Source organism: Mustela lutreola, chromosome X (genome assembly GCF_030435805.1).
Source record: "Mustela lutreola isolate mMusLut2 chromosome X, mMusLut2.pri, whole genome shotgun sequence".
NCBI lineage: Eukaryota > Metazoa > Chordata > Mammalia > Carnivora > Mustelidae > Mustela > Mustela lutreola.
In genome coordinates this window covers 92,764,586-92,789,438 of record NC_081308.1, presented here as the reverse complement: position 1 = coordinate 92,789,438, position 24,853 = coordinate 92,764,586, and the positions used below count along the sequence as shown (strand labels likewise).

At 39.7% G+C, this 24,853-nt stretch overlaps 1 long non-coding RNA gene across 3 annotated transcripts in view; it reads right to left on the bottom strand.

The window, feature by feature from the left end:
• The window catches only part of LOC131821857 (uncharacterized), a 28,386-nt gene extending 3,533 nt beyond the window's left edge, over positions 1 to 24,853 (bottom strand). The window contains exons 1-4 of one of the 3 annotated variants that reach the window (XR_009350000.1): positions 24,794 to 24,853; positions 23,154 to 23,217; positions 5,789 to 5,871; positions 4,333 to 4,443 (exon numbers count right to left, since the gene is read on the bottom strand). This is a non-coding gene — a long non-coding RNA (uncharacterized LOC131821857). The other 2 variants (XR_009349998.1, XR_009349999.1) reach the window with 2 other exon arrangements.

The window sequence follows — 24,853 nt, the reverse complement described above, 5'->3', positions numbered from 1 at the left end:
AGTGGTTGGCACCATGCCTGGCACATAGTAAGCGCTCAGAAATGTTAACTCTCCCTCATTGTCTACCTAGGCTAGCATTCAATATGTGATAGATATTCAATAAATCCTTATTGGGGTAACTGACATAAAATATGGGAAGTGGAGATGATTCACTTTATTTATTGATAATGCTAAAAAATGATGGTGTGCCTGAATACTTGAAATAAACAAGAATGCCCATTGTTTCTGAAGGCCAAAACATTGGAGAAAAGACATTAATACATTCACTGGTAAAGTGTCAAGGCTAGTGGCATGAATGCGGAGCCTCGCTCTTCCTCTTCAAATCCAAGTAGGTGCTGACACTTCAGAGACACTGACAGGTGACTGTAACTGCTTTTGACACAGAATGACATAGCCAGAATGTCCATTTTTGTATAGGTATTGAAGCAATATAATTGACTGTAAATCATCAGTTATCCTTTTATACATATTCTTCTTCCTGAATCTCATACAGTGAAACAAGTCCATTGGATCAATCTGTCTCCTAGAAGATTTATCCTTTATTTCTTTCTCAGTCCACTTCAGTAACTCCTCTTGAAGTCCTAGAGAGACTTTTCTTCCAAAAGTAGTCTCCATGGCCTTTCCCTTTCCTTTATGTAGGAGGCTAAATAAGAACTGTATTATTAGTGATGAAAACCCATGTCCATATTGTTGGAATATTTCTTTCCACGTTTCCCCCACTTGATCAAAAAACATCCAGCTGCTGTCATTCTTCAGGTCATAGAACACAGCATTCAAGAACTCTTGGAAACTGAAGTGAAGGAAAATGTAGACATTGACAGTTCCTTTGTTTTGTTTTGTTTTTTCAAAAAGCGATTTAGAAAAGTGCAATTGATATCATGTACTCCTATCCCATGTCTCCTGAGGTCACTGACTTCAAATAGGACCTGCTGGTTCTGAAGTCCCTCTGCAGCCAAAGAGCAGAGGCCCCACAGGCAACTTTGTCCCTTCCACACCGAGATACCTGCAAGGGTTTTGAGGCACTTGGAAAAGTAGAACAGATACACAGCAGTCACGGTCTGAAGTGACCTCATAAGAGTCCTGTTACCATCTCCCTGTGACTGCAGGACACTGCAGATCATCCAGGAGATGATGGGAAGAGAGGACATAATATCAAGGCTTTCATTTTGTCACAGCTCATAAAAGAGCCTCAATGCTGCACAAGCACCTGAAAGCTGACTCAAGAAATACACTCTCTTTTCAGCATCTATAAACCATACAATCTCTGCCTGGATGGGCTGTTGTAACAGAGTGTGGAACCTCCTCATGGTTGTCGGCTGGGCAGTTATCAGCAGGGAAGATTCAGGGAACAGTTTTTTCTTCACAAAACTACATAAGAGGGTCTCTACTGTCTTTTTCTTCTGAAGATTAGCACTAAGATCCTCTTCCTGGTTACCTACAGGGTACTGAAGCTCAGGGAATCCATTGAGAATGAACAGAACCTTCTCCGGATATACAAGAATAGTGTCTAGTATTGGTCCATCTTTATCTTGAAAAGTGTTAAGGATCAGGTTGGCAGCACTGAGTTAGCATTAACTCATAACCGTCATTCTTCAGGTTAGCAATATGTTTATTATTAATAATATATTTATTATTAATATATTTAGCAATGTGTTTATCAAAACTGTCAGGTTACCAATATGGTTTATTTCTCTGCAGTTTATATAGATGAGATAGTCACACCTGCCTGGAGTAACCATTCCTGCTGCCCAGTCAAACATGAACTTGTACACAACAGCTGTTTCCCAGTCCCTGCACATCCCTAGAGCACTACAGTTCAGGGGGAGCTGTAGCCCTCTTCATCAGGATCAAATACATGTTCCATATCCATAAACCTATCTTGTTGAGGAATCCCACACAGTGTCTCTTCTGATATACCGTGTTCTTTTACAACAAGCAGTCGTGATTCTATATGTTTGCCATGGTGGTAACATATATGGACTCCTATGTTGAGGTATTTTTCTTTTAAATGTTTTCTAAATATTTCCTGGTAATCTAATGAGGTGACACCAAGAGTTAGTAATCACAGAATCTGAGACAATCTGTTACAAACAACTGTAACTCATACCACCTTTCCACTTGGATGTCTTAGAGGGTCCTCCAATTTTAAGTATCTAAACCTGAGCTCTTGATTTCTACATGGTTGCCCCCCTCAAAAAAAAAAAAAAAGCCCTCCCCAGGTATCTCATCGCAGTTAAATGGTGCCACCAGTTTGCTCAGAAAAATGTCAGGAGTCATTCTTTCTTTTCCTCCTCTTGAATAGTCCACATTCAGTCAGTTAGCAAGGCCTATTATTTATACCTCCAAAATAAGCCTCCAGCTCATTTATTTATCACTACATCCTCAAATACCACCCAAGTACAAGGCACTACCCACTCTTCTCTGGACTCCTGAAATACCCTCCTACTCATCTACTCTAGCTTATCTATGGCTCCCCTCCACACAGCAGCCAACATGATCTTCTAAAAATACCAGTTACGTCATATGACTGCCATGCCCAAAACTTTTCAAGAGCTTTTCATTGTACTTCATATGAAATCTAAAACTCTTAGCTTATCTCACAAGGTGTACCATGAATCACTCTTCTTCTCAGTCATTACACTCAAGCCACATTAGCCTGCTTTCAGTTTCTCACAAATGCCATGTTCTTACCCACTTAAGGGTCTTTCCATTAGCTATTCTCTCTGCCTAGAACACTCTTCCTGTTCTTTCATGGAGAGCTTTTTCTCATCCTTGAGATCTCAACTTAAACATTACTTCCTCGAAGAGTACTTGCCTGACCACTCAATTTAAAGCAGATCTTCTCTATTATCTCCTTTCCCAGCACACTGTTTTTCTCTTCATAGCTCTTATCACAATTTATAGTTGTCTTGTTTATATCACAATTTTATCACAATTTATAGTTGTCTTTCCCACTAGACAATAATAATCTACATGAAGACAGGGACCTTATTTGTAATTCTTCACCATAACACCTTAAGTACCTAGCATAGGGCCTGGCATATAGTAGACACTCAACAAGTAATTATTAAATATGGCTATAAATGCTTTTGAATTAAAAACAAGTCACTTATTACTGCCTATTCTGTGCCAGGCACTTTACTAGGCTCTTTATATACATTTCTGATTTAATTCTTACCATAATCCCATGAAGTAGGGATTGTCCACATTTTATATTGAGAACACTGAAATTTATAACCAGGGTTATGAGTTCATGGGTATACAATCTGTGCATGGGTCTCCTGCCCAGAAGGAGCCATTGGTGTATTGTTCTGCTGTTGCTATCTTGAAATTCTGAATACTTTAGAATAAGGGATCCTGCCTTTTCATTTTGCACCACAGCCCACTAATTATGTAGCCAGTCCTGCTTATTGCTTTAGATAATTTATCCAAGGTTTAACAGTTAGTAAATGGTAGAGACTAAATTAAGATTCAGGTTTGTCTAAAGCCATGGTCTATATGCTTAAATACCGTACTACATAGCTTTTCACTTTCTACAACTAGAAAAAAATAATCCAAGGAGTCAGTTATCAAGTTCAAACTTCTGTTAAGTGAATGTCTAAACAAGCATTTCCCAAATAACTGTTCCTTGGAACACTATTTTGCAAGATATCAATAAGAGAGCGGTGGAAAAGATATCCAGTGGTCAAATAAGTTAAGGGGAATGCATGCTTTGTCTCCTTTTAGTTTCCCCATGCATGTTAGCATGTGAAAGGATCTGAAATGGCCTACAGTAAAGAAGGAAAAAAAGGGCTGTTTAACCTGGTTTAATCCAGCATTTTCTGGTCTTAAATGACTATAGAACCCTTTCCTAAGAGCCAAGTTATTATCTCCCGGAAAACAGTGCTCTGTAGAACTGCTTAGGGAATGCTAATCCAGGTAAGTGCTGGCAAACTTCCTCTATAAAATTCTGTGAACAGTTTAGGCTTTTGGGTCTTTGTTGCAGTTATTCAACTCTGCCATCTTAGCTTGAAGGTAGCCATAGACAATATGTAAATAAGTGGGCATAGCTGGTTCTAGTAAAACTTTATTTACAAAAATGGCCCTGGGCTTGATTTGGCCCTCTGGCTGTAACTTGTTGGCCTCAATTTAGATCACTCCAGAAGCAGACAGGTCTGTTCTAGCCATAAAGCTCTGGACATATGGTGCCTGACCACCATCAGTGGTCCTGTTAGTATATGATATATACTATTTGTTATGACAGCTTGGGGCTTCATATATATTACCAAAAAAGAAATCAATGGTTGCTATCCAATGAATATGGGGGAAGAGATGGGAATGGAATGCAGATGGGAAGCCAGGCTTATAGGACGTACTTTTCATAAAACAAAAAGAGACTAGAAGAGAGAAAACATCTACCTGTGAGATCCTTCCATGTATATGGAGCCTGAGAATTTGAAGCAGCTGTGGGAGGAAAGAGGATTAAGAGTGGCACAAATAGAACTTCATATCAAAACACAAAATATACAGATACTTAGTCACACTGTTATAGACATTCATGCTGTTCCCCAGACAGAAATACAAGGAAGAAAGTCACCTCACATCTATTCCAACTCACCCACAAAATTATTTTATAACTAATGTGAGACCTTCACACACACATATATTTAGGGTATAAACATTTACATTTATATGCTCTGTAAGGAGAAGTTTAGGCATTAACTTAAAGGGGCATACATTATTTTTTTTAAGATTTTACTTATTTATTTGACAGAAGGAGATCACGAGTAGGCCCAGATGCAGGCAGAGAGAGGAGAAAGCAGGCTCCCTGCTGAGCAGAGAGCCCGATGGGGGGCTCGATCCCAGGACCCTGGGATCACAACCCGAGCCAAAGGCAAAGGCCTTAACCCGCTAAACCACCCAGGCGCCCCCAGGGCATACATTATTTGAAGTGAGTGTTTCTGATATTTTGCTTTCCACTGAGCATTAGCCTATTGCCTCTGTCGTAGCTTTTGCTGAGCTTAACTTGTTAATAAGAAATAAGGCATTGCTGAGTTAGTGTGACAGGTGTAAACAATGATCTACAATTTGAATACACATACACATACACTCAACCCAAACACTTACATATATAGGTATATAGGCAGAAATACACAAATACAGGCACATGTGCATGCATACACACATGCACGCATGCACAGCCTCATTTCTACAGGTTTTTAGTACTTGCACACCTTTAAAAGCAAGAGTGAGACATATACTTGGGAGAAGGTGTGGTTAGGTGGAGAGGAGGAAGCAGAGTCTGGAGAGGCAGATATTAGAATGTCACAGAAATGGGCAGACAAGTGAATGGTCTGTTGAAGATAACCAGTTTCTATTCCCCACCACTAAAATATTCCTTGGAGCTCAGGAATCAGCCACAAGGGGAAGGACTCCAGCAATCTTCATTCTTTGCTCTTTTGTGCTTTCTTCTGTGAAAATCTGTGGTTACACACACTGAAGGGAGAGACTTGAGTCTTTTAGGATTAGAAATGCTTTGGGGATTGCGGAAAACAGTAGAAATCACAGTTGCCTCTTCTCTTTTCTTTTTCCTCACTTTGTAAAACACAAAAATTGTGGAGACATTTTCAAGAGATTATTAATGGGTAAATGCTGTATCCATGTAATATCTCAATATATACATACCTATACACATGCAAAACAATGTTAAAGATTCAAAATAAATTCCCAACGTCCATGAGGAGAAGTAGGAGAAAAAGAATCAGGATTATCTAGATTATACCTTCTGTTACCTCATTCAGTTACTCACCTTTCTGTTCAGACAATAAACTCCAAGTACAAGCAGGTTCCATTTCTTTTCTTTCAACTGTTCATTCTGGCAAATCAGGAAGACTGTAATCCAAAACAGAAATGATGACTGAAAGGCCTAGAGGAAGCTCAAAGTAAAAGAATTCAAGAAAGACTACTCAAGGCATTACAGAATTGGGGAAGAAAGAAGGCCCAATAAGCAACTAGCTTGCTAGGGTGGGACTACAGGATCACATGAAAATAGATCAAAACCAACAGTCTTTAACGTGAAGAGGAGAAACACTAAAAGACGGTAGAATGTCTGTGACTTTTGAACAGTACAAATATGGGAAATGTGAAATTGGGTTCTGAATTGGGTTACTAAAGGAAGCACAGGATTTAGATGTACACCTCTAATGTCTATGGTCGAGATAAAAAAAAATAACGTATTTTTGGTGCCATAGATTAGAATACTGTGGTATAAGAGAAACCGTCTATAGTGTTAGGAGACAGGCCCTAGTTCCATTTCTATAGCTATGGTACTATGGGCCTTGAGTAAGATTCTTCTACTTTCTGGTTCTGTTTTGTTGTTTTCCCAATGGCTGAGGGAATGTTAGCCCAGGCTTCTTTCCAAGTTGAACACTACAAGATCAGTGGTTCTCAGTCCTACCTGCACATTAAAATCACCTTCATATCACCCTCTATAGTTTTTTTTCCCTATTACTTATCACTTTCTAACACACTTGGTAATTCTCTTATGATTCCGCTTATTGTTCATTTTTATTCTTTCCCACCTAAATTGAATTATCGGCCCCAATTCTCAGCCTTTGCCATGAACTTTGCAAGTCCACACAACAGAAGTGAGGCTTTCCCCCCCACCTCTTGTCCTTGAGCTCAGCCTTCAGACTTGCTTTGGCTAATGAAATATACACAGATGTGACTCAAGCAGGGGCTTGAAATATGCTTGCACAGTTGGACACATCCCCTCCTGATTCTACCACTGGCATAAGATGAGGCATGAGAAGACAAAAGCGCCAGCTAGTCCAGTGGTCTCCTCTGAGGAGAAATGCATGAAGCAGAGCCACACCAGTTTACTCACCATCCTGAAGCAATTAAAGTAGTCACTCCAGCTTAAATCAGTTGCCCAAAAAAGCTCTGCTTAATCAGCCGAATCCTGGCTGAGCTCCAGAAATGTGAGAATAAGTGCTTAATAAGTTCTTATTTTTTCATGCCACTAAGATTTTATAATTGTTGTTATGTATCATTGTGACAATAGCTAACTGATACATCTTGCTAGGAAGTAAATGCCTAGAAAGTGTTTAGCATACAGGAGACATTAAATGTTTATTGAATAAGTTGGGTGAATGAATAAAAGCTTTTTTAAAAGAAATCCAAGGCAGGGCGCCTGGGTAGTTCAGTGGGTTAAAGCCTCGGCCTTTGGCTCAGGTCATGATCCAGGGTCCTGGGATCCAGCCCTGCATTGGGCTCTCTGCTCTACGGGGAGTCTGCTTCCTCCTCTCTCTCTGCCTGCCTCTCTACCTACTTGTGATCTCTGTCAAATAAATAAATAAAATATTAAAATAAAAAAGAAATCCAAGGCCTAGTCTGCATTCCTGATAAATTAAATCAGAATCTTTGATGATGAGGTTTGGCATTGATGTTTTTTTTAAAGCTCCCCAAGTGATTCTAACACTCAGCAAGGGAAGAGAGCCACTGTTCTAAGATTTAGTTATTTTTGATGGAGTACAGTGTATTGGTGATGCACACAGGCTTTGGAATCAAACAGAAGTGTTAAAGCCCTAACTCTACCACTTACTATGTGACAACCACTGAATTAACATCTCTAAACTTCAGACTCCTCAACTGTTAAATAGAAATAACAGTACTTTCCGTATAAGGCTATTATGAACATTAAATGAGATAATGCATATGAAGTCTTCAATACACTACATGGTACATAGCAGAAGCTCAATATTCTTAAACCATAGCTAATATTGGCATTGCTATATCATTTGATACAGAGTAGAAATGTCTTTGAACTCATGTAGACCTTACTTAAATTCCATTTCCACTGCTTTCTAGCAATATGTTAAGTAAATTGCTTAAACTCTGAGACTACAGTAGCCCATCTGTAAAATATGGTGATAATAATAACTTCATTAATGTGTTGTGAGGATTAAATAAAATGACATACATAAAACATTTAGCAGGGGCCAAATGCAATATAAATAAATATGAGAGGGAAAATAAGCTGGCATTTATTATAACTGGCAGCAAGAAGTTACATTCCATTAAAATCTCCACATAACAGCTTCATTCTTACAAGATGGAATGTTCCCAGCACAGTGTTATAGTCCCATACCCTGGACTCTTTTCCTAATTACTAGGAATATCATGTCCTCCAAAACAAAGAAATAATCCTCTGGTTACAAACTGCTCCAAGAAGTGTTCTGGCCCTCAGATATGATGCTGGAGGGATGCATGGCCACTTACTCTCTTCCTGGGAAATTTGAACCATGCCCGTTATTTCAATCATCCTTACAGCCACTGATTATTTATCCCAGTCTAGCTCTCTACTCTGCAATCTACATTTATAGATCTGAAGGCTTATTCAACATCTCCACTTGGATGTAGACATCCATCTTCTTCTTACCTCCTTTGGTAGTTTTTATTTGGTTTGTCCAGCATTCGTCCACTGATCTGTGTTCTGAAAAGAAACCCTATCTCTCTTAGTGGAAAAATCAGATTCTCCATCCCTGAATTTAATAGCCTGAGTGGAGACTTATAAGGACTGAGGTTCTGCTACCCAAATACTCCAAGCTTCGTTAGTTCTGGACCTCCCTGAGGCCTTGTTTTTCAGAATTTCCTTTGGTTTTGATCAACTCCAGTAGTCTTCCAAAAATCCATATTTTTGCCCAAGTTACTCAGAACCAAATTCTATTGCCTGCAGCTAAAAAAACCCTGACATAGAAATTATACTGGAGAGTGAGTTACAGTCAACAGACATTGAATCTTACCTCCAGGCCTAAAATGAGTATTTGTGCTTTTTAAAATTGAGATTTAACTCACATATCATAAAATTCACCCTTTTAAAGTATACAATTCAATGATTTGTAGTATCTTCACAAAGCTTTGCAACCATCAGTATCTAATCCCAGAACATTTTCATCACCCCAAAAAGACACTGTGCCCATTAAGCAAACACTCCCCATTCTCCTCAACCCATGTTCCCCAGCAACCACAATTCTACTTACTGTCTCTAAAGATTTGCCTATTCTGGACGTTTCATATAAACATAATAATATAATAATGGTCTCTGGTGTCTGGCTTCTTTCACTTAGCATAATGTTTTCAAGGTTCATCAATGTTACAGCATGTACCAGTGCTTCATTTCTATTTATAAATGAATAATAATCTACTTCACATTCACTAGGATGGCTATAACTTTAGAAATGGAAAATGGCAAAGATGTGGAGAAACTGGAACCCTCATATATTGCTCATGGGAATATAAAATGGGCATCCACTGTGGAAAAGTTTGACAGGACCTCAATAAGTTAAACATTCGATTACCATATGACCTGGCAATTCCACTCCCAGGTATGTATCCAAAGGAATTGAAAACAGGTATTTAAACAAAAATTTGCACAAGGATACTCATAGACGCACTATACACAACTGCAGAAAGGTGGAAACAACCCTAATGTCTATCAACTGATGAACCAATAAACAAAATGTGGTATATATTTACAATGAAATATTATTCAGTCCTAATAAGGAGAAAAGTATTGATATACAGTACAACATGGATGACCCTTGAAAACATTAAGCTAAGTGAAAAAAGCCAGACATAAAAGGCCAACACACACTTATACTATGGCCCAGAAATTCCATTCCTAGATACTTACTGCTCCCTGCTGCAAGACAGCAATGCAGAATTGCTTAACGAATATAATACAAGTTTCAGTTTGGGGAAAATGAAAAAGTTGTGGAGATGGATAGGGGTGATTGCTGCATAAAAATGTGAATGTAGTTAATGCTGTACATTTGAACTGTACACTTAAAAATCACTAAAGTGATACATATTGTTATATATATTTTACCACAGTAAAAAAAAAATAGGCAAAATATTTGAATAGACTATTTCCAAAGGAAGATTTTCAAGTGGCCAATAGCACATGAAAAGATGCTCAACATCGTTAGTCATTAAGGAAATGCAAATAAAAACTACAGTGAGGTACCACTTCACACCCACCAGAATGGTTAACAATAAGACAGACCCTGCCAAATGTCTATAAGGATGTTGGTGGGAGAGGAAAATGGTACAAAAATATGGCAGTTTCACATAAAACAAAACATATACCTATACTATGACCCAGAAATTCCATTCCTAGACATTTATCATTCCCTGCTGAAAGATAGATCTCCGCATTCATATATACATATATGTATATTTACATATATATACACACATACATATATATTCAAAATATAGTTATACAAGAATGTCTATAGCAGTTTTATTCATAATAACCTAAACTAGAAACAGCTCAGGTATCTATCAACACAAAACTGTATAAACAAACTGTGGTCTATTCATACAATGGAGTGTAACTCAGCAATAAAAAGGAATAAGGTATTGATACAAGCAACAGGATGAACCATGCAGAGAGAGCTTTATGTTAAAGAGAAAGTATTGTGTAATCGCATTTATATGAATTACTAATATGTGCACAACCAATCTTATCACAATAAATAAGAACAGTGACAACTTTTTTAAATTTCTTTTCAGCATAACAGTATTCATTGTTTTTGCACCACATCCATTGCTCCATGCAATACGTGCCCTCCCTAATACCCACCACCTTGTTCCCCCAACCTCCCACCCCCCAAGAACAGTGACAACTTCTTTTTTTTTTAAGATTTATTTATTTGACAGACAGAGATCACAAGTAGGCAGAGAGGCAGGCAGAGAGAGAGGAGGAAGCAGGCTCCCCGCAGAGCAGAGAGCCCAAAGTGGGGCTCAATCCCAGGCCCCTGGGATCATGACCTGAGCCGAAGGCAGAGGCTTTAACCCACTGAGCCACTCAGGTGTCCCAACTTCTGATGGGGATTAACTGCAAAGGGGAATTCCCTGATATGATAGAAACCTCTTGACAGAGGCTTTGGTTATGTCAGTTATCAAAACTCATCCAGTGGAACACATGATTCTTATATTTCATATAAGTAAATTTTATCTTTAAAAAATCATAAAGAAATATTGAACTCTGATTCATGAAATGGATGCTAAATGGCACAGTGGTGAACTGAAGCATAACTAATGCATCAACAAATAAAATGGATTGACGAGTGGACAGATATGGAATAAAGCAAACACAGCAAAATGTTAAAAATGTTAGAACCTAAGTGTTAGGTATCCTAATAAGTGGAAAGTATCATAATAAAATTTGAGGGGAAAAATTCTGTGGGATATGGTAACAGAGAAGTTTATAGCCTTAACTGCATTTATTAGAAATCTGAAAGAGTTTTCAATTTAAAAAGCAAGATCAAAAGGAAATAAAAGTAATTAAGATAAAATCAATCATTATTCCACAAGGAGAGGTCACCTCATACCTGTTAGAATGGCTGTTATCACAAGAAATAAAAAGTGTTGGTGAGAATATGGAGAAAAGGGAACCCCTGTGCATAGTTTATGGGAATGGAAACTGGTACAGCTACTTTGGAGAATAATACTGAGGCTCCTTAAAAAATTAAAAATATAACTACCATATGCCATATGATCCAGCAATCCCAGTTCTATGTACTCATCTAATGAAAACAAAAACATTAGCTTGGAAAATATATATGCACCCAAATGTTCACTGCAGCATTATTTGCAATAGCCAAGATAAGGAAACAACCTTAGTGCCCACTGATGGATGAACAGATAAAGAAAATGTGAGATAAATAGATAGATAATGGAATATTATTCAGCAGAAAAAAAGAATGAAATCTTGCTGTTGGAGGAAGTTGTCAAGAGGATGTGTCCTCCAGCTGACCCATGAGTAGGACCTGGGCCACTGGAGGCTCCTCACTCCCTCCCCCATCCTTAGAATGTGCAGTCCACTTGCCTCCCCCCTGCTCCCAGAAGCTATTCCAAGGACATAGCCTTGAAGAGTAAGGTGTTGCTGAGGCCATCTGGATGGTATACATGACTAAATCCCTTGAGGCCTCTATATAAACTTAAAATTCTCTTGGGCAGGTATGAAGATCTACTCCTCTTGTGGCTGCTCAAGACAAGTCTCATAGTTAAGTTCCATTGCTTATTAAAACTGCCACCCACAAATCTGAAGTAGTCTGCCTCTTCCTTCCGTCTCTCCCTGCCCTCCATGTATGGGGCCAATTTCATATTACAATCAGTAAAGTTCCCAAGGTTGCAAACAAACACCTGCCGTTTTCAGCAACATGGATGGAACTTGAGGGCATTATGCTAAGAGAAACAAGTCAGACAGGGAAAGATAAACCATATGATCTCACTTATATGTGGAATCTTGAAAAAAAAAAAAAAAAAAACTAGCCCAGAGATACAGAAACAGACTGGTGGTTGCTAGGGGCAGTGGGTGAGGTATAGGTGAAATGGGTGAAGGGAGTCAAAAGGCACAGTCTTCCAATTCCAAATAAACAAGTCATGGGGATGTAATGGACAGCATGGTGGCTAAAGTCAATAATACTGAATTGCATATTTGGAAGTTGTTAAGAGAATAGATCTTAAAAGTTCTCATCATCAGGTACCTGGGTGGCTCAGGTGGTTAAGCGTCTGCCCTCAGCTCAGATCATGATCCCTGAGTCTTGGGATCAAACTCTGCAGCGGGCTCCCTGCTCAGCAGGGAGCCCGTTTCTCCTTCTCCTGCCTGGTGGTGTTCTCTCTCACTGTCTTTGTGTCTGTCTCTCAAATAAATAAATAAATAAAATCTTTTTAAAAAAATAAAAGTTCTCATCATAAGAAAAAAATTCTTTATGGTGATATTAACTAAACTTATTGGGATCATTTCACAATATATACAAATATCTAATACTATGTTTGTTAATTACACCTCTACAAAAATATCAATAATTACTGAAATAGAAAGCAAATAATAAGAAAACAATAGAGTGGATCATAAAAGGAAATGCTAGTTCTTTGAAAAGACTAATAAAGGGGTGCCTGGGTGGCTCAGTGGGTTAAGTATGGACTTCAGCTCAGGTCATGACCCCAGGGTCCTGGGATGGAGCCCTGTGTCTGGCTCTGAGCTCAATGCTGAATTTGCCTGTCCCTCTCCCTCTGCCTTTCACCCTGCTCATGCTCTCACTTGGGTGTATACTCTCTCTTCCTCTCTCTCAAATAAGTAAGTAAAATCTTAAAAAAAAAAAAAAAAGACTATGGGGTGCCTGAGTGGCTCTGTCAGGTAAGTGTCTGCCTTTGGCTAAAGTCATGACCCCCTGGTCCTGGGATTGAGCACCACATCTGCCTCCCAGCTCAACAGGGAGTCTGCTTCTCCCTCTCCCTCTGCTCCTCCCCCTCCCCACCCCCTGCTCATGCTCTCACTCTCAAATAAATAAACAAAAATCTTTTTAAAATTAGAATTAAAAATGATAACAAGTAAGACTAATAAAATGGACAAATTTTTGCAAGTATTACTTTAAAAAGGCACAAATTAACATAAAAATAAAAGGGAGCCAAACTACAAAAACAGAGATTAAAAATGATTTTACTTTTTTTTAAGATTTTATTTATTTACTTGACAGACAGAGATCACAAGTAGGCAGAGAGGCAGGCAGAGAGAGAGGAGGAAGCAGGCTCCCCACAGAGCAGAAAACCCGATGCGAGGCTTGATACCAGGACCCTGAGATCATGACCTGAGCTGAAGGCAGAGGCTTTAACCCACTGAGCCACCCAGGTGCCCCTAAAAATGATTTTTTTTAAATTTATTTGACAGACAGAGAGCACAAGCAGGCAGAGAGGCAGGCAGAGAGAGAGGAAGGGAAGCAGGCTCCCTGCTCAGCAGAGAGCCCGACGCGGGGCTCGATCCCAGGACCCCGGGATCATGACCCGAGCCGAAGGCAGAGGCCCAACCCACCGAGCCACCCAGGCACCCCCCTAAAAATGATTTTTAAAAGTACTATGTGTAACTTTTATACCAACAACTTAAAAAATCTAGGTGAAATGGATAATTCCCAAGAAAATAAATAACTAAAGTTGGCCTAAGAAGCAGAAAACTTAAATAAGCCAATTAATCATAGAAGAATATGAAATGATACTATGACCCAGCAATTGCACTGCTGGGTATTTACCCTAAAGATACAAATGTAGTGATCCGAAGGGGCACATGCACCCGAATGTTTATAGCAGCAATGTCCACAATAGTCAAACTATGGAAAGAACCTAGATGTCCATCAACAGATGAATGGATAAAGAAGATGTGGTATATATATACAATGGAATACTATGCAGCCATCAAAAGAAATGAAATCTTGCCATTTGCGACAACGTGGATGGAACTAGAGGGTATTATGCTTAGCAAAATAAGTCAATCAGAGAAAGACAACTATCACATGATCTCCCAGATATGAGAAAGCGGAGATGCAATGTGGGGAGTTTGGGGGTAGGAAAAGAATAAATGAAACAAGATGGGATCAGGAAGGAGACAAACCGTAAGAGACTCTTTTTTTTTTTTTTTTTTTTTAAAGATTTTTTATTTTATTTATTTGACAGAGAGAAATCACAAGTAGTCGGAGAGGCAGGCAGAGAGAGAGAGGGAAGCAGGCTCCCTGCTCAGCAGAGAGCCTGATGCGGGACTCGATCCCAGGACCCTGAGATCCTGACCTGAGCCGAAGGCAGCGGCTTAACCCACTGAGCCACCCAGGCGCCCCCGTAAGAGACTCTTAATCTCACAAAACAAACTGAGGGTTGCCAGGGGGAGTGGGAAGGGAGAGGGTGGTGGGGTTATGGGCATTGGGGAGGGTATGTGCTATGGTGAGTGCTGTGAAGTGTGTAAACCTGGCGATTCACAGACCTTTACCCCTGGGGCTAATAATACATTATATGTTTATTAAAAATTTTTAAGAATTATTTTTAAAAAGAATATAAAATGATACTAATCTATTTCAAAAGTCACCAGCCCAAAAAAGCTAGGAACAGATTAATCACACTTTATATAAATTTATATAAAAATTTCCATAGCAAAGTAAAAGAAGGGAAATGACACTACACAGTTATAAGGCTAGTATATCATCTTGATATCAAAACTGACAAGTAAAAGGAAAGAAATTTGAATCTCCCTGATGGCTAGGGATGATGAACATTTTTTCATGTGTCGGATAGCCATTTGTATGTCTTCATTGGAGAAGTATCTGTCCATATCTTCTGCCCATTTTTTGATATGATTGTTTTGTGTGTGTTAAGTTTGAGGAGTTCATTATAGATCCTGGATATCAACCTTTTTTGTCTCTACTGTCATTTGCAAATATCTTCTCCCATTCCGTGGGTTGCCTCTTTGTTTTCTTGACTGTTTGCTTTGCTGTGCAGAAGCTTTTGATTTTGATGAAGTCCCAAAAGTTCATCTTCGCTTTTGTTTCCTTTGCCTTTGGAGACATATCTTGAAAGAAGTTGCTGTGGCTGATATCGAAGAGATTACTGCCTATGTTCTCCTCTAGGATTCTGATGGATTCCTGTCTCACATTGAGGTCCTTTATCCATTTTGAGTTTATCTTTGTGTATGGTGTAAGAGAATGGTTGAGTTTCATTCTTCTACATATAACTGTCCAGTTTTCCCAGCACCATTTATTGAAGAGACTGTCTTTTTTCCACTGTATATTTTTTCCTGTTTTGTCGAAGATTATTTGACCATAGAGTTAGGGTCCATATCTGGGCTCTCTACTCTGTTCCACTGGTCTATGTGTCTGTTTTTATGCCAGTACCATGCTGTCTTGGTGATCACAGCTTTGTAGTAAAGCTTGAAATCAGGTAACATGATGCCCCCAGCTTTATTTTTGTTTTTCAACATTTCCGTAGCAATTTGGGGTCTCTTCTGATTCCATACAAATTTTTGGATTATTTGCTCCAGCTCTTTGAAGAATACTGGTAGAATTTTGATCGGAATAGCATTAAAAGTATAGATTGCTCTAGGCAGTATAGACATTTTAATAATGTTTATTCTTCCGATCCAAGAGCATGGAATGGTCTTCCATCTTTTTGTGTCTTCTTCAATTTCTTTCATGAGTGTTCTGTAGTTCCTTAAGTACAGATCCTTTACCTCTTTGGTTAGGTTTATTCCCAGGTATCTAATGGTTCTTGGTGCTATAGTAAATGGAATCGATTCTCTAATTTCCCTTTCTGTATTTTCATTATTAGTGTATAAGAAAGCCACTGATTTCTGTACATTGACTTTGTATCCTGCCACGTTGCTGAATTGTTGTATGAGTTCTAGTAGTTTGGGGGTGGAGTCGTTTGGGTTTTCCATAGAAAGGGGAACCCTCTTACACTGTTGGTGGGAATGCAAGTTGGTGCAGCCTCTTTGGAGAATAGTGTGGAGATTCCTTACAAAATTAAAAATAGAAATACTCTATGACCCTGCCATTGCACTACTGGGTATTTACCCCAAAGATACAGATGTAGTGAAAAGAAGGGCCATCTGTACTCCAATGTTTATAGCAGCAATGGCCACGGTTGCCAAACTGTGGAAAGAACCAAGATGCCCTTCAACGAACGAACGGATAAGGAAGATGTGGTCCATATACACTATGGAGTATTATGCCTCCATCAGAAAGGACAAATACCCAACTTTTGTAGCAACATGGACAGGGCTGGAAGAGATTATGCTGAGTGAAATAAGCCAAGCAGAGAGAGTCAATTATCATATGGTTTCACTTATTTGTGGAGCATAACAAATAGCATGGAGGACATGGGGAGATAGAGAGGAGAAGGGAGTTGGGGGAAATTGGAAGGGGAGGTGAACCATGAGAGACTATGGACTCTGAAAAACAATCTGAGGGTTTTGAAGGGGCAGAGGGTGGGAGGTCGGGGTACCAGGTGGTGGGTATTATAGAGGGCATGGATTGCATGGAGCACTGGGTGTGCTGCAAAAATAATGAATACTGTTATGCTGAAAATAAAAAATAAATTTTAAAAAAGGAAAGAAATTACATACCCATCTCACTGATGAACTTAGATATAAAAAATGCATAACCTTAATATCAAAATCAAACAGCACAAGAAAACTATAGGCCATCATTTTTTATAGGTGTGCTAATGGCATTTTTGGTAAGACAATTCTTCCTTTAGCATCCCTGGTCCTGATCTACTAAATACTAGTAGGACTCTTCACACAGAAATCCAAGAAACTGACAACTAAAGCACTTCCAAGTGTCCCATAGAGGGGTAGTTCAACCCCAGGTTGAGAATCAATGCTACAGGAAATATCACTTATGAACACAGATACAAAACTGCTAAGTAAAATATTAGTCCCTCAAATTCCATCATACATTTAAAAAGATGTATCACTAATTATAGATTAACCCTAGAAACACAGGGAAGATTTAAAACTTACAGATCCATCAAAGGGGAACAAGGAACCAACTCCTTACTTGGAAAAATTGGCAATTACAGGGAAAGAATTAAGCATTTATCCTGTCTTTCCTATAGGAACTATATTTTGGGGCTTATCAAATAGCTGTACTAGATGAAGGATGGTTCTTAAAGAGTGGTATGTTAGCTAATAAATGCTGAAAGAATGATAGAATCATTACATTGAAACCCTTAATGAAATAACTGATTCAGATAGTAGTTATCAAATAGGTGGTAAAGCCATTAGATGGAAAGATAATGGAGAATATTACACTGAAGGGATAAGACTATCACCATTTCAATTCTCTTTCAGTATCACTAAAAGTAAGATGAGCAAACTATGTAAAAGGAAGTGCATAGTATCAATCCCAAGATAGTCTCACCAAATAATAATAAAGAACCTGAATATAATCAAGTGTTTAGTTCTAACTTCCAGTAAATAGGAAATATAGGCAATACAAAAATAAGTAAAACAGCACCTCAAGGAAGTAATCAGCCAAATCCATATTGTGGGAGAGTCTACAGGACAAACAGAAGTGTCTTCAACAAACCAATGGCACAGAAATAAAAAAGAGGAGGTATTGCTCTGTCTTAGCTTTTTAAAAACTTGGAAGAAACTTAAAAGATATAACCTAATACAATAAGTTAACCTTGGTTGGATCCTAATTGGAACAAACCCCAACGGTAAAAACATATTTTAGGCAATTAGAAAAATCTTCTATGTGCTGGGTATTCATCTGATAATGGCATTATGATTATAGGTGAAGATGTCCTTTTTGCTATAATTTTTGGGATGCATACCAAAATATTTAGGAGTGAAGTCAGATGATGTTCATGATTAGCCTAAAACATCCCAGCAGAAGAGAGGAAAGGGAGATAGCTGAACCAAGTACAGTAAATGTTGATGGCTATATAAGTTGAATTATGGGTATATGGGGTTTATTTAACTCTACTGTAATTTATGTTTGAAAATTTTCATAACTGGAAGTTTTTAAATCAATGCAATTGATCAATGCATCAATGCAATTCAATGCATTAACAATTTAAAGGAGAAAACCTATATGCCCAACTTAAAGGTAAAAAAGCAAATGACAAAATTTCATACCCATTCATGCTTTTAAAAAGTCCCCAAAAAGTTAAGTATTAAAGAAAACTTATTTAATAAAGAGCAAGTACCAGAAACTCACTGTAAGCATCATGCTTGATAAAATTTTAGAAGCATTCCTAGTTTTTAATTTAAATTTTGTTAGTTAACATATAGTGCAATATTGGTTTCTAGAGTAGAGTTCAGTGATTTATCACTACATACAACACCTAATGCTCATTATAAGTGCTCTCTTTAATACCCATCACTTATCTACCCCCATCCCCCCCCAACTTCCTCCATCAACCCTCAGTTTGTTCTCTGTCATTAAAAGTCACTTATGGCTTGGGACGCCTGGGTGGCTCAGTCAGTTAAGCCGCTGTCTTCAGCTCAGGTCATGATCCCAGGGTTCTGGGATCGAGTCCCACATCGGGCTCCTTGCTCCGCAGGGAGCCTGCTTTTCTCTCCACCTCTACCTGCTTGTGCGTGCTCTCTCTCGCTCTTTCTCTCTCTCTGACAAATAAATAAAATCTTAAAAAAAGTTTATAAAAGTCACTTATGGCTTGTTTCCCTCTCTCCTTTTTTAATTTTCCCCTTCCCATATGTTCATCTGTGTTCTTTCTTAAATTTAACATATGACTGAGATCATATGGTATTTGTCTTTCTCTAACTGACTCATTTCACTTAGAAGCATTCCTATTAAAGGGAGAGATAATGATGTCTGCTATTATGCACTATTAAATCTTATACAGGGTCCTGGCCAATGCATTCAGGCAAAAAAAAAAAAAATGCACATAGTATACAAGTTGAAGACAGAGACAAAACTATCAATATTTGCACATAATCTGTTTGTCTACCTAGAAAATCCAATAGAATCAACGAAAAAACTATTCTAAATTAAACAGAATTCAGTAGTTGTTGGACACATATGATTTCATACAAAATTCAATAGTTTTCTTATAATAATAATTATAGAATGAAATAAAAAATCCTGTTAATCGTAACAACAACACTATAAATTATCTAGAAATGACCAAAACAAGGTATTTTCAAGACATATATGGGGCAAATTATAAAACATTACTAAAGAACTTAAAATTTTGAATAAATGGAGAGCTGTGTTTATTCATAAAAAGGAAGACTCAGTGTAAAGATGCAAATTCTTCCCAGTTAAATCTGCAAACTCCATGCAATGTCAACAAAATTCCCAATAAGATTCTATATGGGTATGATGATCTCACTCTAATATCCTTATAAAAAAAGTAAACAGGCAAGAATAACAAAAAAAATTTTGAAGAAAAAAGAAGGCTCTTTTCATGCCAGATATTAAACATGTTATAAAACCACAGAAAGTAAAAATGTGCTGTGAATGTAGGTATAAATAAATGAATCAGTAGAACTGACTAGAGAATCCTGAAATAAACGTAAGTATGCATAAAAATCTAGTATTAACTAAAGATAGCATTTATAAGTCAGTAGAGATGATGCCTGGGTGGCTCAGTTGGTTAAGTGACTGCCTTCAGCTCAGGTCATGACCCCAGAGTCCCAGGATTGATCCCGCATCAGGCTCCCAGCTCCATGGGGAGTCTGCTTCTCCCTCTGACCTTCTCCCCTCTCGTGCTCTCTTGCACGGTCTCTCTCAAATAAATAAAGAAAATCTTTAAAAAAAAAAAAAAGAAGTCAGTAGAGAAAGGAAAAAGAGAGGCATGTACAAGGACTTACATTGCACCACATTTTATATTAGCAAAAAAGTTGGAAATGACCATGTCAGTGGGGAAATTGACATACAAATTATAGCCTACCTATTCTGTAGAATACTATGCAACAGTGAAAAAGAGTAAATTAGATTTATAATGTACTAATATGAAAATTTCTCAGAATAATGAGTGGAAGCAAGTAGCAAAGCAATACATATAGGCATGATACAATTTATAGTTTTTTGTTTTGTTTTTTTTTTAAAGATTTATTTATTTATTTATTTATTTGACAGAGAGAAACCACAAGTAGACGGAGAGGCAGGCAGAGAGAGAGAGAGGGAAGCAGGCTCCCTGCTGAGCAGAGAGCCCCATTCGGGACTCGATCCCAGGACCCTGAGATCATGACCTGGGCCGAAGGCAGCAGCTTAACCCACTGAGCCACCCAGGCGCCCCTACAATTTATAGTTTTTAATAACACTAAATAATACCATATATTCCATGTGTATGAGAAAGAGAGAGAGTGAGAGAGACAGAGAGAGGGAGGGAGGGAGGGAGGGAAAGAGAATGTTTCCCTATTTGTTTCTGCAAATGAACAGAAAAAGGTCTAAGAGAAAATAAGCCAAACAGTGAATAGGAAGGAGGAAGGCCAGGGAGGAAATCAATGACAGACAGAAGCTTTTAGCCTTCCCTTTGAAATTCTAATCCTTTACAAGAAAAATGTACATGTTCATGCATCAGGTGGGAATTAAGTCAATAAATAAGAAATTTAAAAGCAGCATAACAATATGCTTGACTCAGTTATATAAAAAAATTCTATATGTGTATAAGTACTTCTTTTATAATATAAATGCATGGAAAGGATACCATAAGGATACTCACCAAAGTGTTGATGGTTTTGTTTTGTTTTGTTTTTTGGTGGGATAGCAAATAGGGAGGGAGCACGAAAGGCAAGTTTCAAAATTTATTCTCTCTATACCTGTGTATTGTTCTGATCTTTTACCATGAAAATATACTTAGATATTACTGAATAATTAAAAAATAAAGACATGGAAGAAGTCAAAGACACACTGTTAAGTGGAAAAAGCCAATTGCTCTATTTTATATATATAATATAATTATATTGTATACAAACCCAACAATGTATACATATATTATATGTGTGTGTATATACATACACATATTCTAATGTACAAAGTACGAACTAGACTTTCACAATTTATTTCTGTGTTAGATTATTTTTATAAAGAGCAACAGTTTTGAATTAAGAAATACTATAATAATTTTCCAATATATACATTTATCAAATTACTACATTCTATACCTTAAACTTACAACAATGTTATATCTCAATAAAAGTGGGGAGAAAGAATTAACATACAAATAGAGAAATCTGATTATGTCATTCACCTAATCAGAACTTTTTTTTTTTTTTAAGATTTTATTTATTTATTTGACAGACAGAGATCACAAGCAGGCAGAGAGGCAGGCAGAGAGAGAGGAGGAACAGGCTCCCTGCTGAGCAGAGAGCCCAATGCGGGACTCAATCCCAGGACCCTGAGACCATGACCCAAGCCGAAGGCAGCGGCTTAACCCACTGAGCCACCCAGGCGCCCCCTAATCAGAACTTTTTAATAGGAGCATTCCCATTGCTCCTAGAATAAAACCTAAAATAATTAAGGCAGTCTGCCATTCAGCCTCAGCTCTCCCCCTTGCTTAATATGTCCTAGTCATAGATGACTATCAGTTCTTCAAGTCCCTTATACATGTTCTATTTTCAGGTCTCTACAAATGTTACTTATTTCCTCTACCTGAGACACTTTCTCCACGTACCCCTCATCCTCCTCTATCTACCCCAATTGATCCTTCATTTCTCATCACTTCCTCAGGGAAGCCTTCCCTGACATTTTGTACAAGGTCAGGTCCTCCTGCTGTAAGCCCCTATAGAACTCCCCTTTTTTCCCCCTTCATAGCTCTTCTCACAGTCTGCAGTCTTCTATTTATAGGGTGGGATTATTAATCCCAATTATCACTCCCCCTAGTCTGGAAGCTCCATGAGACCAGGACTTTTGTCTGTCTTGTTATATCCTGACATCTGGTAAGAGCTCAGTAAATATTTGAGAAATAAATGACTGTTACCCATTCATTAGGATGGACTGTGGCTTTGGCACTAGCTCCATTTTCCTCTCCATTCAAACCCCTGCCATCATATAAACAACCTCAATGACTATGGATGATTCACCCAACAGTCGAGCCCCACTGCCCCTTGATCTCTACTTCTATAAGCCCTGATCACATATCACTTCCCTTGCCATTTCTAGCCATTAATATTCCCGACCACCTGCTAAATATGGGACTGCTCCTCTTCAGAATTCCTGAACTCCTCTTTCTCAGTCTCTGGCTACGAGCTCTCATCCTTGTTACTTCTGGGTGCTCAAAGTACCCACTCCTCGTTTTCATCACGATCTCCCATCATTTGACTTCTCCCATTTGCAGCTCATTCCCAGCTCATCCCTTTACTCTGTAGCCAGTCTAGACTCGATAGTACACCACAGCAACCACTCTCTCATTAGCAGCCTCCCTGCTCTTACCATTTTTAATCTGCCATTTTGCTGAGCAGTTACTATGGGCCACTCTCCGTGCATTATCTCTGTAACTTCTCACAATCCCTAGATGAGGTAAAGACCACCACTGTCCCCTTTACAGATAAGGCAAAGGATTTTTTTTTAAGGGAACAGATTCTTAAAGAGGTGACGTGATTTGTCCAAGATCACACAACCAGAAGGTGATGGAGCAGGGTAGAGCTGAGATGTGAACAAGATCTGTCAGACATCAAGGTCAGTGCTCTGAACCAGTAGGTTGTTTATTCACTCAAAGGGAAAGGTAACTCTGATTGCAACAGATGGGAGGGAGGAGGGCACGTGTGAAGTCTTCAAGCCCAATGAAGCCATCCAGGTGAGAGCTGATAGTGGGCTTATCATTATCTACCTGAACATTGCAAAGAATTCAAATTATAAAGTCCCACTTACTTCAGGTGTGTGACTTTAGGGAATGGTCTTGGTGGGCTTTGTATGAAGGCACAGCTTAGTGCGCCTAGAAGAGACCAAAAGAAAACCATCAGTTTAATACACTCTTCCAGAATAAAATGTTTACTTTAACTTCTCTGGAAATTTATATATTTCTACTTTTGCTGCCATTTATTAAATACCTCCGTGTGCTGGGAACTTATTATAATCTTGGTTACACTTCCAACAACCCCGTGAGCTACTCCCTAGTTTTATAAATGAGGAAAGTGACACCCGGGGAAGATGAGGACAACTGCTTCGGTCCCACGGTTAGTTAATGTCAAACATGGGATCAGGCCCCAAGCCCGGGTCTTCTAGCCTCTTTCCCCGCAAAGTGCCAACTTTAGAGTCCTCCTTCCAACACTCCACACACGCTGGTGAGACCCTGGGTGGGGCTCAAAGAGGGGCGTGCTCCCAGTCGCTGCGCTGCAATCTTAGCAAGGCGCTCACCAGCAGGTCTGAGGCTGATGAGCTCGCCCCCCACCTCCCGCGCCCCAGCTTTAGGGGATGGCCATGAGATCCCCGCCTGCAGTTGTCCACGAGGCGGGAAGGGGGTGATCCCGCCGTGTCACCCCTCTTTGAGGGCACCAAGACCCAGGGCACAGCAAAGCCAGCCGCGAAGCCACCCCGAGTCCGAGGCGGCCCTGCAGAGAGAACGGGCAACAGCTCAGTCACCTATTCCTCCTCTCAACAATCCAAAGACACGATGGTAGATCCTAAGGTGACCTATATGAGCTTTCTCCCCGCTTGAAGCCATGATCTGGGGGCCATCCACGGGCCCAGGAGCCCTCGCTGCTTGCATGCAAACCATGCAAACCGTGTGCTGCTGCTGCTGCTGCTGCTTTTTTTTTTTTTTTTTTTTTTCCTCCAGGTAACGGTCAACAGTTTTCCCGGATTGCCAAAAGCGTCATGTCTTCTCTCCCTCCCCACCTCAGAAAATAAAAGTTAAGAGTCATGACTTCAGGCTCTGTCAGCTCGAGCTGACCAGATAGCCTTACCTCAGTCTCAGAGGCACGCAGAGTCAGTCCCGCCCCCTCCATCAGTCAGTGGTCCTTTCCGCTCTCCCCTCCCCCTGACGCACGCCTACACGAAAGCACCCCCCATGTACGTACCCCACCACGCACGCGCCCCGCGCACGCGCTACCAGTCTCCACGCATACCTCCACACACAGCTCTGTAAGTGGCTGCACGCGCGCGTGTCCTCCACGTGCCTCCACACCCACTCGTTCCCGCAGAGAGGCGCTTCCCCGCGTAGGCACCTCCGCGCCCCGCTCCACACACGCGCATCTCCCTTTACACCTCGGGATCCTGAGGGGCTAGCGGGGCCGGACCTCCCCTGCTGCCCAACTTCTCCCGCAGCGAATTCCCGCCCCGGCACGTTCCGCTCAGCCCGCGGCAGCCCTGCCGGCTAGTCTGGACTGGGCGGCCACCTCCCTTCACATCCCAGGAGACACCGGGCGGGGTGTGGCACCTCCCACGCTCGGCCACCAGGGCTTTCAGGCTTCGGGGAAGCCAGCCGCCGGGGCTGCGGCAACTCGCTTGACTTCCGGCCCGTCCGAATTGGCGGGTGGGGGGACCTTTCTGATCCGCGGGGAAGTGTTCACCTGGTTCTTAAAGCTAGTTGGTCCTTCCTCAATTTCCTGCCAGAGGGAAGGGCTACGGAG